Source organism: Paroedura picta, chromosome 1 (genome assembly GCF_049243985.1).
Source record: "Paroedura picta isolate Pp20150507F chromosome 1, Ppicta_v3.0, whole genome shotgun sequence".
Taxonomy (NCBI): domain Eukaryota; kingdom Metazoa; phylum Chordata; class Lepidosauria; order Squamata; family Gekkonidae; genus Paroedura; species Paroedura picta.
The window spans coordinates 159,713,760-159,730,739 of NC_135369.1; positions in this window are offsets into that span (position 1 = coordinate 159,713,760).

A 16,980-nucleotide genomic window follows, 5' to 3' on the forward strand; every position below is an offset into this window, starting at 1 on the left:
TTCTCATGCCTGCCCCAGCCTCGTTTGCAGTGGCTTTCACAACCCGTGTTCCCATCTGGGAATCAGTGTGGGATCTGGGGGACCCGCTGTAACAGGGTGATTAGGTGTAGTCGGTTGACTGCCAGTTGGCTCCTAACTCTTTGCCTTGGCCAACATCCCATAAAACTGTTGTTAATAAAAGCTGTGGCCTTAGTCGATTCCAGCCTAGCATTTGTACATATTCCTGAAGCCCAGGACTCCCACCCTGCAAGTCAATGTTGAAACCATAGCACTTCAGTAGCAGTGCCCTTCAATTAAGTTCATTGAACTTTCACGGGCATGGTTGGGTTCTGGAGTAAGATTTTCAGGCTGGTATGAGAGCCTTGGGTCTGGGCCTAATCTCCAAGAATACATTTAAGGTTGCCAGGCATGGTCTGGCAACCAATGGGAGATGGGGGTGGGGACATGGGGAGGCAGCCATTAGTAACATCTTGACATCACTTCTGGGAAAATCCACTAGTGATGCTATGTTTCTCTGGGAATAAACAGAAACTCTATGGTAAAACCAAAGCATTTTGATTGATTCTTAGAGAGGAGTGATGTCCCTTCCAGGTTCCCTCAGAAATTATTCCCTAGAAATGATCCCAGGCAACTCTAGAGTTTTTGGTCATTCCTTGAGAGGAGTGAAGTCACTTTCAGGTTTTCTCCAGAAGCAACAGCATGCCATTGGTTCCACAGCCATTTTTTAAAAAATCTTCTGCTTCTGCTCTGAGCAGTGGCAAAAAACAGGAGCTGGGGCAGAGAATTCCCCATCCCAGGTAGGGCTTTACACCCATGGTGGGGAGTTAGCCTCCCATCCTGATTCCCCACCCATTCCCCAATGGAGCAGAAGGGGGAAAGGCTTCTACATAGTGACACTCTAGGAATTCCCTTAATCTAGAGAGTCATCCAGAGCTGGGTTCACCAGATTTTCCCCTCACCAGACACTGCCCCCAAATCTTCCAGCATTTGCTGAGATAATGTTGGGAACCATACTGCTAATGTCTGGAAAGCACATGAAGAAGTCAAAACAAGACAAAACATGCTACCAGTTCTTGCTGATGAATTGTAACCCCAGGCCTAACTCAAAAAGGTGATAGCTCGGCCTTTTTAGCCAGCTATTCTCCCTTCTCTTGATACACTTCCTGTAACACTCACCATTCTGTTTCCTACTTCCCTCTAGAGGGATTCTTGTACACACCAAATCTGTTCCTAGTTAAGGACAGGAAAAGAATGGAAAGAAGTTGCTGCTATTTGTTGTAGATGTCAGTTCCATGAAAGATCACAAGGAGTTTGTCTACGTTTTTACAATGTGGTTCTGTATTTGCAGTGTTTTCTGTCTGTCTTAGTTCCTGCTCCAAATCCCCAGGTTGCAGGCCAGGTTCATAATTATTAGACCTTTACATTGCTCACAGAACTTTGAAAACACATTTGGATCCTGATGCTCTCTGCAGCAACCCTGAAATTAGATATAGTTTTGCTAAAGTTCGTATTTGAAATAACTTTACCGTTTGTTCCTGTTTCTCAGCATTACGTAATGTGTAGGGAGATCTGGCATCTAGCAAAGTATATATATATTTTTCCAAGTGACTTGTAATACAGTCATATGCCAGAATTTATACTACCTCAACTGCACAAAAAATAGTTAAGAAACCATATACAGTTTTTCACAGTGCGAACATCCAGGAATTAACCTAGAGTCACAGACAAAAAAAAAAGAAAAAAGGAATGCATCAAAGCCAAGATCATTTGTTAATGTCTTACAACTTAAAATAGTCTGTACTAGAATAGGATGTGGGTCTGGCAACCTAGTGAATGTATATTTAAGCTACAAGGCATTTAGTCTGGAAACTCTTTTAAACTGGAGAAATATGTCATATCTGTGAAGAAATTAACTGTATGTTAAAAACATGTAAGCAAGCAATGTGAGCTCTTTGATGAATTTTTCGCTCCTATCTTGGCTTTGCAAAGCAGCGTTTGAAAAAATGAGTGACGGAGCTGTATTTTTCAAGGTCTATCCATAGGTCCCTCTCTGCATTATATTCAGTTTAAATGTGAGTGCTGGATATGTACTGGAGAGGAAACAACCAAAACCGGGAACAAAACCCCAATCTGACAAGACAAATTAGGAACCTAAAGGCTGAGCTGCAAAAAAAAAAAAAAAGTTTAAAATCCAAATATTATAATTCCATGCATATAATAAATGTTTAAAAGACTGATAAAATCTCAGTTGTATATACTGTGTGGCACAGCAAGCACAGAATCAACATTAACCCATGGAATATGTAAGGGAAAAAACAGATGTGTTTTGACCCCTAAGAGGTCATCCTCGGTGGTCAAATAAGTTATTGTATATAAGAATGAATATAAGCAGAAGAAGAACTTAACACATGAGAATGCACTTTGAATGAGAGTCAGCTCTGAGAGTGGTGCCTTTTGAACAGTATTTCACAATGTGGGCTTCATATTTGACAGTCTTATATACAATGCATATCTGTTGAAGCTTCACTTTCTAGATTTTTGTAACACCTTGCAAGCCCTAATATTATATATGTTTATAATATTATATATTTCATACTATATTATATACTATATAATTATACTATATTATACTGGCTTAAAAATTGTTTTTTAAAATTACTATGAAATTAAAAATTGAAAATAGCACACCCCAGAACCTTCCACCCTTTAAAAGCTACCTGCCAATTCAAACCCTTCAAAAGCTCTGGCAAACAGGCAGGAATTGCGATGCCTCTTTAAGATCTCCAAGGATGGGGACTACGCTCACATCTTCAGGGACCCCGTTCCATTATGGAAAAGGCCTAGCCTCTGTTGAATGCTGAATGGACCATTCTAAGTGGCGGGATAACTGCCTGATAACCAGAACTGACACACTGGGATATATTAAATGAAACAGTCTTTCAAATATATGGGTCCCATGTGCTGAAAGGCGTTAGAGGTCATAACCAGTGTCTTGACTCAGACTTGGAAACTGACTGGCAACCAATACAGGAGTTTCTAAATAAGCAACTTGTGTTCCCAGGTCTGACAATAGCCAGGCAGATATATTTCTTGCTTGTTAAGAAGGGCAGATTCACAGAGAACACATGGCCTTTGTACATGCACTTAGTTCATGGGCATACATGAGAATTTCTTGGCAGGTGAAAGAAGGGGACTATTATTTGATAAATGGGCATTTTCCATCTGGTCCATTTCGATTAATTTTGTCACCCTACAAAATAACTTCTCATTATTTATTTATTTTACTGGCTGCTTTACGTATTTTATATTTTATCAATGTAGGTGCGTCAAAATTAAGCCTCTGTGGAAGACCCAGTGAGGGTCGAAATGCATCCGGTCTAAGACTGATGATTGTACAGTGCACATGATACTTTTTCAATAATATGTGTTTTAACCTTAAAGAATTTTTTTAAAGCTGTGAACAATAAATGCTTATACATTTTTGTAACCTGTTGTCCAATTTGTACAGACTACCTTTCAGACTAGCTAATTCCAAATATGGAAACCCACTTACAAGAGGGATCCCCAGCTTTTTAAAGCTTGTGAACAGAACACTTTTGGAAATCTGAGGTGTCAATAAGTGCCACCTCAAAACAGATGCCACAGGAGGTGGAGCCAAACCCACAGTGGCAGCCACAGGAGGTACAAAGAGAAAGGAGACTAAAAAGAAATGAAGAAAAGCCCAAAGGGGGTGAGGGAAAAAAGTGACTTGGAAATTAAAAAAAAAAAAAAGCTGGAAGGGGGAATGGAACCACATACTGGCTAAGGAAAACCTGGGTTCTTGCCAGTCTTCCTGATTTGCCACTAGTGTTAGTTACTATTGCAGCCATGGAAAACAAGGGCAGCTGATAACAAGCCCTGCCTACAATTGCCCCACCCACTTTCTGAAAGCTCAGTAGTCATCTGTGTTGGCTTAAACTGTAGTCCGGAGTTATGGGGTTACAGCAAGTGTAGCTGGCTGAGCAGAGCTGGTCAGAGGAAAAGCAGGGCAAAAGAAAGTGGTGTTATTAAGTCTGCGGGTTCAGTGATCACAGGCTCCAGTTCTTCAGAACAGCTCTTTTTATTCAGCAACTCCAGCAACAGACTACAACTACTGAACAGAAAAAAAGGCAAGCTCATGCACTTTTATACCTTTCAGTCAGTCAGTTGCTGCCTTTGATTGGCTCTAAGCAGAGCAAACCGATTGGCCCTAAGCAGAGTGATCAGGTTCCTTTGATCAGTGGCCAAATGCCCACAGACATAACAGGTGTCAAAAGTCAGGAGTTCAAAGCAGTCAGGCAAGGGCAGTCCAACAAATCTGGTCTAAGGTCAGAAATTCCAGGAATCAAGGTGAGTGGTAACATGCATAGTCTGTCTGCTCTCTCAGCAGCCTTCAAATAGTTCTGCACAGGGACACTAGCTGTCATCCTGAGAAGACTCATCTATCTGAAGCAAGGAGTGACAGGCCAATAACCATACACTGTGGGCCTTTTCGCACAGGGATCTTTGTTGCAAATTGTTTGCGGAATGAAAAATCGCCATTTAAAATAGTGGAATTCGTCGTTATGCATACCTGCCTTTGTAGTGGAATCAGTTGCGTTTTTTAGCGTTTCCCACAGGCTTCCGGTCTCGGCAGAAATCGCTAGAAAGGAAGCGCTATTGCCAAGCTCGTCCCGCCCCTGGCCGTCAAGCAGCCAATGGGCAGCCGTTAGCATGCTCCCAAACAGCCCCTTTCCCTTTAAGAAAGGTTTAAAAAAAAAAAAAACGACCCATAGCAACGAATCTAGGTAGATTCGTTGCTACGGAGAGACCCATCCAGCTGCCTAATGTGAGCTGTCATTTGATTGTATGATCGTTTGCACGCTGCCTCGAGTGATAAAAAAAAAATCCCCCCCCCCCTCTCACGGGCCCGATTTTCGGCTGAATTTATTTGTAAAAAATAAAGGGACTTTATTTCAGCAAACGGGCTTTTCAGTGGTTTGTGCTTAGTGACTAAAGGTGAAGGACTGAAGCCAGGGAAGCCTCTAAACAGAAAGAGGCTCGCCGGTGCGTTTATCCCCGCTCGCTCGGAGAAAAAAAAATGGCGATCGCTTCGCCGGAAGTTTGGAGGAGAGAGCCAGGGGGAGGGACTTTGAAGAACCAGCAACAATGGTAACGCACAGGTCTTTAGCGCTACTGTTGCAGATTGGTTGCAGGAGTGTATCGCTATCCGGAGGGTGAACACTTTTCTGGATTCCCCTGAAAGCGCCACAACGAAGCGCTTTTTGCTGATTGGTTTCAGGATTGTTGCAGATTGTCTACGACGTCGTGGGTTATGGCAAATTAGTAGCGTTTCCAAATAGCAACCATTCTGCTACTTTGAAGCCGTGCGAAATGGCCCTGTGCCTTTAAGTCTGCAGCTCTCTTTTAAGAGGTGCTGTTGTTCTGCAGGTGTCTCTGGGGAGCTGACAGCCTGAGGATCTTCAGCTGATTCCAGGCTGGAAGGCTGGGGTTGGGTTGTAAGGCTGAGGTGCTTCCCCAGGCATTCCAGCTGTAAGTCTTGAGCAGTTTACCCTTCTCACCCTGTTGGGATTCTGCCTGGGCTGAGAATTGGTAAAGCAAAGAATACAAGATGTGGAAAGACAGCATGATTTGAATAAAATCAATAATCCACTGTATGACACCTCTCTTCTAAACAGATTCTTATGCTTATCTTTCTAATATTGATAATTCTGAATTTAGAAGGGCATTTACATTACTGCGCTATAATGCTCTCCCTTCAGCATTGGTGGAGGGGAAATATAATAAGCTTCCACCCCAGGAACGAACTTGCTTATGCCAGGATGGTAACATTGAGAACACCGAGCATGTGATTTTTGATTGCTGTATTTATAATCAATTGCTGTATTTATAATCAATTGTGTCAGGATCTTTACTGACTTAAGGGCTACTTCAAGACAAGGCAAATTAAAGGAACTCCTTTCGGATAAAAATAAGAATTTATCCCATATTATTGCCAAACATGCAAGACTAGCAATTAAATGTAGAAGTGTAGAAGTTAGGACAGATTTATTCAATAAAAGGTAAAGGTATCCCCTGTGCAAGCACCGAGTCATGTCTGACCCTTGGGGTGACGCCATCCAGCGTTTTCATGGCAGACTCAATACGGGGTGGTTTGCCAGTGCCTTCCCCAGTCATTACCGTTTACCCCCCAGCAAGCTGGGTACTCATTTTACCGACCTCGGAAGGATGGAAGGCTGAGTCAACCTTGAGCCGGCTGCTGGGATTGAACTCCCAGCCTCATGGGCAAAGCTTTCAGACGGCTGCCTTACCACTCTGCGCCACAAGAGGCTCATATTTATTCAATACATGAAGTATTTTGGAACTTTTAATCAATTTTACATAGTGTTTTACTGCTTTGTATTTTGCACTGGTCGTTGACCAAAATAAGTGTATCTATCTATCCAAGGTGAACTGAAATGTATATTTAGCCTGGGCTGAGCTCTTTCATTTCAGCTCTCTCTTCTTCTGAGGATTCCCCACTGGCCTGAGGCTGGTGCATGACATCACCAGGGAAGGGAGTAGCAGGTGCTATCCTGCCCACTGACACCACATTGTGGAACACTGACTCAGCTATTAGGAATAAGCATATGCTGCCTCAGTGAAATGGCAGAATGTATGTAAAAGAGAGAGGTTGTGACAATACATATTGAAGTCTGGCCTGATTATCTGTAGATCCTTCTGTCTTGGAAAGTACTGTAGGACGTTCCTCCCCCCCCCCCCCCGCAAATCAGGACATGTCCTGTGTTTGTGGGTGGACATAAAAGAGGAAGAAGACAGATGATAAGGACGGGTGGAATTCTGCTAATCAAAACATGCTACACCAATGCAAATATGTAAAAACTGATGAAGAAGTTTCAGGTGAATAAAATTTAAGTCTACTTGGCATTAATTTGTATTCAGCATTGAGGCCTCACATGCTTTCCATCCTGAACATGTTTTGCCATATTCAGAGAAAAGAAACATGCCATAATTAGTGGAAATTATAAGTATTAGCTTCATTAAAAAAAACCCAAGACTTTAATTAAAGCATTTTGAAACTTATTGCATAGGTTACAATCCTGTCAAATGTATACGGAGAAAATCCAATACATGAAGAAAAAGGAATGAAAATTCCTGGAGGAAGATATAGGGGAAATCTAGTCAATTTGCTTACTGTTCCAAGCTACACTGTCTTCTGGAGCTGAGCTGGCAGTATTTGTTCAATGCTCAGATGGTCCAGGTGTTTCTTGAGACACCTAGGAACTGCTCTAAGGACTCTAAAGACAACTGAAACAATGATAATATTCTCCCAGAGGTGCCCTAACTCTATTTATAGGTCTTGATAGTTGATGATCTTCTCCTGTTCTTTCATTTCTATTCTGCTGTCTCTTGCGGTTGCAGTGTCAATGATCCAAACCCTATTTCTCATTTTTTCTACAATAGTGATATCAGGGGTATTATGCCACAGGTGTTTATATGTTTGCAATCAGAAGTCCCAAAGAATCTTTGTTTCATTATTCTCCATAATATCTTGTTTGTGCTCCCATGATTTTCTGGCTGATGGTAACCCATCCTTCTTGCAAAGATGGCAGTGCAGAATAACTGCAACTTTATCATGATGTTGCTTATAGCCACTTCCAGCAATTTTACTGCAGGCACTGATCATGTGGTCAGATGTTTCAACCTTTGTCTGGCAAAGTTGACAGGTTCTGTCCTCACTGGTCTTTTGAATCTAGGCCTTCATACTTCTTGTTTTGACTGCCTGCTCTTATGCTGCTAGAATGAGTTCTTCCATTTCCCCCTTCAAGTGCTCTTTTTGGAGGAACTTCCGGGTATTTTCACTATCAGTTTTATTTTCTGTGTCTTTCAAGCACTGCCCGTGCAAGTGCTTTTCCAGATTTCAAAGTGAGTTTTAAAAATCTTTTTTGTAATCTTTGGTTTCTGTAACCTTAAATAAATCAACCTTGTACATTTCAGCTAGAAACGTCTGTTGGCTTTCCTTTGTGTAGTCACTCAGTGCTCGTTTTTCTTCTTCAACTGGTTGCTTAACTTTTAGGAGACATTTTCCCAAGTAAGTAAAAATGATCAGTATCACTTCTGTGGTGTAGTGCAGTGGTCCCCAACCTCCAACCCCCGGGATCGGTCCGTGGATCAGTCGGTACCAGGCCGTGGCCCCTCCTCATCCTCCTCCCAGCTACTGCCTTGGGGACTGCCCTGCCACTCTGCCGCCAGCTCATCTTTGGTGTTCTCCAGTGGCCGCCATGGCTGAGGCTCCCCCTTGGTGTGGCACTGCACAGATGCTGCTGTTAGCGCCCCCCAGTGGGCGGTGGGAAAGCAAGCTGAGCAGGGGCTCAGGCAGCAGCGGTGACATCCCTCGGCAAAAGACTATCCCCCCCCACCGGACCTCAGTAAAATTGTCCAGCGTTGACCGGTGCCCAGTGATTAAAAGGTTGGGGACCACTGGTGTAATGAATGATGTATTATCATTGTGAGTTTTGTGATCTGTTGCTTCTTATTCTGCTTGTTTCCAATTGATAATGGCAGTTATCTTATAACTGGTATTGTCCATGTTTTAATTGCCTTTTCAGTGTTGCCTCCATTTAATTTCTTCTTGTTCAACAATCCTTTCTCTTCTCATTGCTAATGCTTCACATTTGTCAAGGCCAAATTGCATTGCTATATCTTTGCTGGATATTCAAGCTGTATTTAGTAAAGAATCAATCTCTGATGATGACTTTCCATACATTTTCAAGTGATCCATATATATAATAGGTATGAAATTGGCGGGCCTGTCTTTAAAAGCTGGTATCCTAGGCCTGTGCTGTTGAGAAAAATTGTGACTGGCATTAGGGCCATGACAAAGAACAGCAGTGATAGTGAGTCTCCCTGGAAATAACAATGACAATAATAGCTGTAGCTTTTAATGAGATTATTTCATGGCCTTTTTCTAACAGAGTCTCCATATGCTTCAAATAGCGGCAAATGTTGAGCATGCGGAAATCAAAGTCTCTCTTTTGAACCATTTTCTCTTTTATTTTCTGCCTTCCGTGGAATCTTGCTTGTTTCAAACAGGAATTGTCATTTAAGGACACAAGGATGCATGCTGCCGCTGAGGATCGGCAGTGGGTTTGTAGACCATTTAGTCTGAGCTTGAAATACAGGCACAGCTGGATTGATCTGGATGGGGCAGTGATACTGGGGCTGAACAGGGGCATTAAATCTTTCACTCTCTGCTGTTTCCACTTGATAAATAATGATAAATCTATAGTATTAAGCCCAGTACAGAAAACTGATTGATGCCTGTATAAGTATCTTCCCCCGTTTACTGGGTTGGGGAAATTGATTGCTATTAGAGAAATGGCTTGGAATTAAAAACTTAACACCAAATTCAACTAGCTACTCTGCTTTCCAAACTGAAGTTCTACGTTGATCGATCCAGGGTTAGAATCCAACTCACTGAACTGGACAATGGTGGATCTCACGAAGGTGACCAACTCAGTATATTATTATTATTACTATTATTATTATTATTTAGATTTATTACATGCCTCCCCCCGAAGGCTCGAGGCAAGTTACAACATGTAAAACCCCAATAAAAACCCTATACAAAAATAAAGCTACAGTACAAATATATTCGACCCGCATTGATAAGATGTGGTGGTAAAACACAACCCCTACCTCCAGCCATCTCTGAAGAAACCATTCTAGAGGGGAGGGAGACAGAGGGCGCTGTTTGCTACTGCCACTCCGATCACTCCCATAGGGGGGGCCATGATCTTCCTTGCTGCCCGGCCTCAACCAACGATCTGGCGGAAGAGCTGTATTTTGCAGGCCCTGCAGAACGCCAAAAGCTCCCACAGGGCCCACAGCTCCTCCAGGAGCTAATTCCACCAGGTCATACTGGTACTAAGTACTGTATCATATAGATCTTCTGGAATCCTATCTTATTTTATATTTTAAGTATGAACATATTTGCACACACAAAAATGTCATAGGTTTGTTACCCTGTGTCTTGCAACTTAAGCAAAAGTAATTTTGGAGAATTTTAAGCTCCCTTAGCTAAGGTCCCAAACTTTCCTATCACCATTTTGTGAATCTCCTGTTTCTGGCTGCCCTGTACAAAAACATGTATGTTACAAGGTACAAATGTTGGGTTTTTTGATCTAGGCAAACCCATCTTAAACTCTTGCTCAGCATGATATAGTTTATTTTTCTACCATATCATGATCTTTTGGTTTACTTCTGGTCAACATCTATCACCTCATTTAGAAGGGAAAACCATTAGACCAGTAATCCAGCCCCTTCTTGAAAGTACCTAGACTTTTATAGGATCAGGTCCTTGATCTTCTGCATCTTGTCATTCCTTTTTCCTTCCTTCCAAAGCTCACCTAAAGAGGCAAGCCCTCTTTCCCTCTCCCTCGCTGATAGATGGACTATTGATACCAAAATTTAATAAGATGAAGAGTTGGTTCTTATATGCTGCTTTTCTCTACCCAAAGCAGCTTACAATTGCTTTCCCTTTCCTCTCCCCACAACAAACACCCTGTGAAGTGAAGTGATTGAGGCTGAGAGAGCCCTGATATTACTGCTCGGTCAGAACAGCTTTATTAGCACTGTGGAGAACCCAAGGTCACCCAGCTGGTTGCATTTGGGGAAGCACAAAATTGAACCCGGCTTGCCAGATTAGAAGTCCGCACTCCTAATCACTACACCAAGCTGGAGGACAATGTCTGTTTTGGGTTCCATTGGTAAGAAAGGCAGGGTATAAATGAAGTGAATGAACAAACGTGTACTTACAGAACTCAGTGCCAAGCTACTAATTACATGGTTTTAAAGGGGAATTTGACAGATTCATAGAAGGAAGGTCCATCTATGGCCACAGTCACTGAACATGACCTCAGCATACCTCTGGGTTCCAGCTATGGGGGGGTGCCCATATTTGTATCCCAGCTGCAGACTTTTATCAGCAGCAGCTGACTGCTTGCTTACTTGGTTGTGAAGTAGCATGGAAGTTTGGGACCAAGCAGGAATTTCTGAGGTCTCCTTCAAATTGTTTCTGAAAAAGAGTATTTTTAAAACTGGCTTCATATTATCCCTTGGAATGTTCATAGGATAAATAGTTGCTTAGGTACTGGCTAACTCAGAAATCAGTAAAGCAAATATATATTCTGCCTGAGCAAGTTTCTGGGAAGGCAGAATAGAGATTCTTTTCTAAACAGATAAGTAAATAAAAAATGTCAGTAGATGGGGATCAAGGACCTCATTGGCTTGTGCAGCAGATGACTGAGCAGAGGCTTCTCTTGCTACTGAGCAGCCCAATCAGGGAATGTGCAGCTTCGTGGGAAGGGGCTTAGTTCCTCATAGCATAGTTTGACCATTCAGGGTGCTAGAACTGCAATCAGCAAATAATTTGGAGAAGTCAGCCTTGCAGGGCTGTTGTTAAGCTGTTTAAACAGCTGAACTGTACCTGTGAACTCACAAGGGGCATCAAGTGGTCACTGGTGAGGTTGCAATAGAAAAACTACAAGCACATATCCTGGGGATTCTTTTGTTTAAGGTGGACTCCCACTTCCTCTTTCTTCAAGAAGAGAAGCTTTTTGTTCTCTCAAGGAGCACGCATCATCCATTAGGCTCTTTGCTCTCTCTGTCTGCTGATACATGGGCATGTAGTCTGTCGGCAGCTTATCCATGGAGGTTTTCAATGTGCTGGTTTTGTAACTGCTCTTTTGGTACTCTGCTTCATTAAAGAGACTGAAGCAGATGAGTATGATATATATTTGTAAATAATCATTCCCTGTAAAGGTTTCTCTTTTAAACCTCAAAGCCCTATGAGTCTGGATCTGTGCCTCATCCACAAAAGTAACTAAGAACTGAATACTTTCAGAGTGCTCTGTTACTCTGCAGATCTAATTTTCTGAAGGGACTCAGGTCCAAGCCAAGTCCAAAAGTCCCAACACAGGCCTGAAGTGAGCCCATTGGAGCAAGAGTCGGGTGCCACAAATTCTTGATCGACTAACAGAGCCCTAAGGAAGTGGCAACCAGCACAAAATCGGAAGGAAAGTATTCTGTTTAAAAGCATGTACTTGAGTCTTGATTTCTTGTTCCTCTTTTTCTATATTCCTAGAATAATGGCCACTTTGGTCTTTGTCTTTGTTTTCTTATCAGTGGGATTTGAGGTGTGAATCTGGCTAATCTGAGGCAATAGACTTGATTGTTATTTCTCGGGTATTAATTTAGCCAGGTTTGTTTATTTTGATTTGCGCTATTTTTCCAGCTACTGAAATGGCTGTTTGAAAAAAAACAAAAAATATTTGGGATTTTTCAGGATTGCTGAATAGCCAAAGTTAAGGCATTTAAAGCAGCTGAGATCCCTTTAAATTCCTTCTCCACTGAAGTTGCATTTTGAAGTGAAGTCTGACTCTGAGGCATTTAAAGGGATCTCAGTCCCTTTAAAGCCTCAAACTCATGGAGTAAACAAATTTCAGCATCTCTGAATATTTACTGAATATTGTACATCCCTAAATGGGAACCCAACTCAGGTTAGGATCAGGGCTGCCATTCTGGAGTACCTTGGATTTACCACTTGACAGAAAGTTGTGGCCAGACAGCTAGTCTCTCTATAAATTTTAAAATACACAGTTAGGTATAAATCCTTAATGGTCTTAAACACATACGATCAGCATAATAGCCCTTAAAGGGAAGATGAACCTAATATTGTTCTTTAAAAAGCCATCAACAGGAGAAGGAAATGGATTTTTCACAGGAAATTCAAAGATCTTAAATTAAGAAGTCAACTGAAAATAATTATATTTTAAAGAAATTGGTTTTAATTTTTTTCATATCTAAAGTAGGGAAAACATGCCCACAAGTTAATGAACGATGTCACATTTCAAATGATTTTCTGCTATCCAGCAACTTTGACTGCTGTCCTAAGAACATGCTCCTGGCTATCAGTCCTCCTGAATAAAATGAGACTTACTTCCATGTAGACTCTGTACATTGTAGGACCTTTTCATTTAAAATAGTGATCCCCAACCTGTGGGCCGCGGACCACATGTGGTCCGTCAACTAATTGGAGGTGGGCCGCAAAGGATGCCTTCTCACCCCCCCAGCCCTTTACTTCATCCCCCCCCCGCCCTTTACAACACACTTCGGGTGTCATTGTCTCCCATCACTCCCAGATGGGACTATCTCGTTGCAGAGAAACAAGCTCAGGGTTCCCACTGATTTGTCCTTGTCATGAGTTAAAATTTCCATGAAAATAAAATGTTCCTTATGTTCATTGTTGTGGAGTGTCTGTATCTTATTTTGAAGGGATGTTTAAACATTACCATAGCGATCAGAGAGCATTGGTTGAGAGTAGAGGAGTAAACTACCCCCCCCCCCAACCGGGCCTCAGTAAAATTGTCAAGTGTTGATTGGTCCCCGGTGATAAAAAGGTTGGGGACCACTGATTTAAAACATATCTACTGCTTATAGAGCACACTTGCCAGTTTAGGCCGACTTTTCCATTTTGGAGTAATTACAGCATACAACAAGCAATGGATTGGGACCTCTTTCAGCCTTGTTCAGTCCAGATCTCCTTTAATTAGAACTCAGCACCACCTTGTTAGGCTCGAGAGAGAGGTCTACTGCCTGAAAGAACTAGCGTGTTCTCTATGCTTAGGCAGACAGTTTTCAAGGTTGGAGTCTTAAGAGAAAAGGGAAGGGTCACCAACACCAAACTAATCAGGTTCTAGCAGGCAAGGAGAAGGCTCTGCCTTTCTATTGAGTTGAACCAATGGCAGAAGATTTTCCCTGGTCAAATAGCAGAAGCTGGCAGGGCACATCTCTGTGTATATTGATGAACACCTCTGAAGGATCAGGATTATACCCCCAAAGGCTATTACTGGGAAGTACTAGATCAGGAATCTAACAGATCAATGGTATTCTGACTGGAAGGTAGATGTGTGAATCTCCCCATGCTTGAAAGGATGCCTAGGAGCAAAGCACCTCCGCCCATCAGATAGGAATTGTTAATAAAACAAAGGGGAAGAGGCATAGACTTATACATTCTTCTATTGTCTAGGGAGGAAATGTCATATATCTATGTTAACTAGGACATCTCTAGAGATATGGGGTTATCCAGGGGTTGCCTGTAAGCATACAGGCTGTATAAATCAGGGGTAGTCAACCTGTGGTCCTCCAGATGTTCATGGACTACAATTTTCATGAGCCCCTGCCAGCAAATGCTGGCAGGGGCTCATGGGAATTGTAGTCCATGGACATCTGAAGAACCACAGGTTGACTACCCCTGGTATAAATGACAGGTTCTCAGGCTTCTAGTAAAATCAGAGGTCACTTTAGATCCCCCACAGTAAATAGATGGGGGGAACATATATTAGTGAAAAAGGAAATCTGTAGTTGACAATGTAACTAACTGTTATACAGTAATTGGATAGTGATGGCATTATAAAATCTCCCTTCCCAAAGATGTGACCATGCAAACATTTTGTTGGTTCTACTTTGATTCATTTCCCCCCCTTTTTTTGGGGGGGGGGGATTAAAAATGTTCTTTCCAGTTTGGTGTAAAGTCCAGAAAAGAAAAGTAAATGGGGCAAACAAAGCAAGGCTCTGCCCTTCTGTAGCAAAGTTGTGCCCCTTGCTTAATATTTTCTTCTGTGCCTTTATTTTTAAACATACTTGCTTTTTGTATAGCAGCAGCAAGAATTATATTCACTGCTGCTCTCCATAGAACCGTCACTGATGCTTCAAAATGAATGAAGGAAATCATTTTACAACTTGGGGATCCCTTCCCTGAAAAATTGCATGATGGTGTCCAAGTAATGATGGAGAGAGTGACATCATAATATTCTTTAAAGGATTCTATTACACCCAACCTACATAAAACATTCATTTCTGTAATTAGATTTTTCATTGCTCTCGTTCTGAAGCCCTTATTAATCATTGCCTTTTCGGCTGTCAAACTGCAGAAAAAGGAATTTCACACTACCCACAATCCTTGCAATATGTGAGCTGTTGACCCTATTTTGTGTGAACAGGGCAAGGCATGTAGTCTCACTTTGGTATACACCACCAGATTTATTCAAAGTATGTTTTCTCCTGTACCAAAGCTGTGTATGAGAGACACAGGAAATGTATGTGTATCCCGCTGAAGCAAAATGACAACTGCATATATGAGAAAAAACTGCAGATAGCAAATGGAGCACAAAAAAATGTAACGGATGAAATAGGCTTAAACAAAGTTTTGTTGGAGTTTGTCATACCTTTTGCGTGAAACTTGAATAGTTATCACTACAGAAAAAGCAACTTAACTGAACGGTCTGGAACTTGCTTTTTGCAGCCCCTGTTTTTATTTATTTAAGCCCCTATCTACAGTTTAGGCACTTGTAAAATGGCATCTGGCTGCATACATATAGCTCCCAGTATCTTGTATAAAGAGCCTCTTGTGGCGCAGAGTGGTAAGGCAGCCGTCTGAAAACTTTGCCCATAAGGCTGGGAGTTCAATCCCAGCAGCCGGCTCAAGGTTGACTCAGCCTTCCATCCTTCCGAGGTCGGTAAAATGAGTACCCAGCTTGCTGGGGGGTAAACGGTCATGACTGGGGAAGGCACTGGCAAACCACCCCGTATTGTGTCTGCCATGAAAACGCTAGAGGGCGTCACCCCAAGGGTCAGACATGACTCGGTGCTTGCACAGGGGATACCTTTACCTTTATCTTGTATAAGTTGGCCTCTTTTTCTGACATACAGTGAAATCAAGAACATAGAAGAAGAGTTGGTTCTTATATGCCGCTTTTTTCTAGGAGTCTCAAAGCAGCTTTCATTTGCCTTCCCTTTCCACTGCCCACAACAGACACCCAGTGAGGTGGGTGAGGCTGAGAGAGCCCTGATATTACTGCTCGGTCAGAACAGCTTTCTCAGTGCTGTGGTGAGCTTAAGGTCACCCAGCTGGTTGCATGTGGGGGAGTACAGAATCAAACCTGGCTCACCACATTAGATCTCCACACTCCTAACCACTACACCAAGCTGACTCTCCATTCTGAAGCCTACTTCCTCATAGAGTACTACTTTTTTCTAAGTGGTTTTCTAAAGACTTTCTGCTTCACCCCGGTGTCCACAAAGAGAAGTTCCTTAGTAAGCATGACAGGATTCTGAATAAGTCTGAAAGGTATGGATCAACCATTTGTGTTCCTACTGATTCTTTTTTTCAGAATATCACAAATGGGAGCTCTGGTTCCCTTTCACTTCCAATAGAGGCCATTACATTCTGAGCCACTCCTGGGCAGCCAAGGTGTGAGACCTGAGAAGTGGTGAGTGGGACAGACAGCACAGGGGAACATGATTCTGCATTAATAAGATCGGTGGTGCATGGCTGACAAGCATCACCTTCTTGGGAGCAGGAAGGAGATGAATCAGGGGGCACATGGATCTAAGTGGCTTATTTGAATGCCAAGGACTGAGCTCACCTGTCTTCACATGCACATTCCTCTTGGTGACAGGGAAAGGTGTGCACACAGTGGACTAGAGTTGGACGCACACAGAAGTCTGAACAGTGCATTCTTAGCTTTATTTCTGACTATATTTCTTCTGCACGTGTGTCGCCCTATCGTATCTCTGTGCCAAAAAAACAAAACAAAACCCCCTCACTCAAGGCTTAGATTTCCCTTATAGTTTCAGTTGGATGAACCTGATATATACCATGCAACAGGATGTCTGGGGTTCACCTGCATTCCTCGTGAACAAAGAGCCTATTCTTCTCATTTTCTCCCTCGTCTTCCCCCCACCCCACCCGGATGCTCAAGGGCTTTGAGGTGGCAATATAAAGACTTTTAAGGCTCACAAATTAGGCTAAAGCCAAGGAATTGATCCTCCAGGTATAATTAGCCTGGAATTATATTGTGCTGGCTTTACAGGCTTTCTGGAAACAGCGACTTCTGCTGA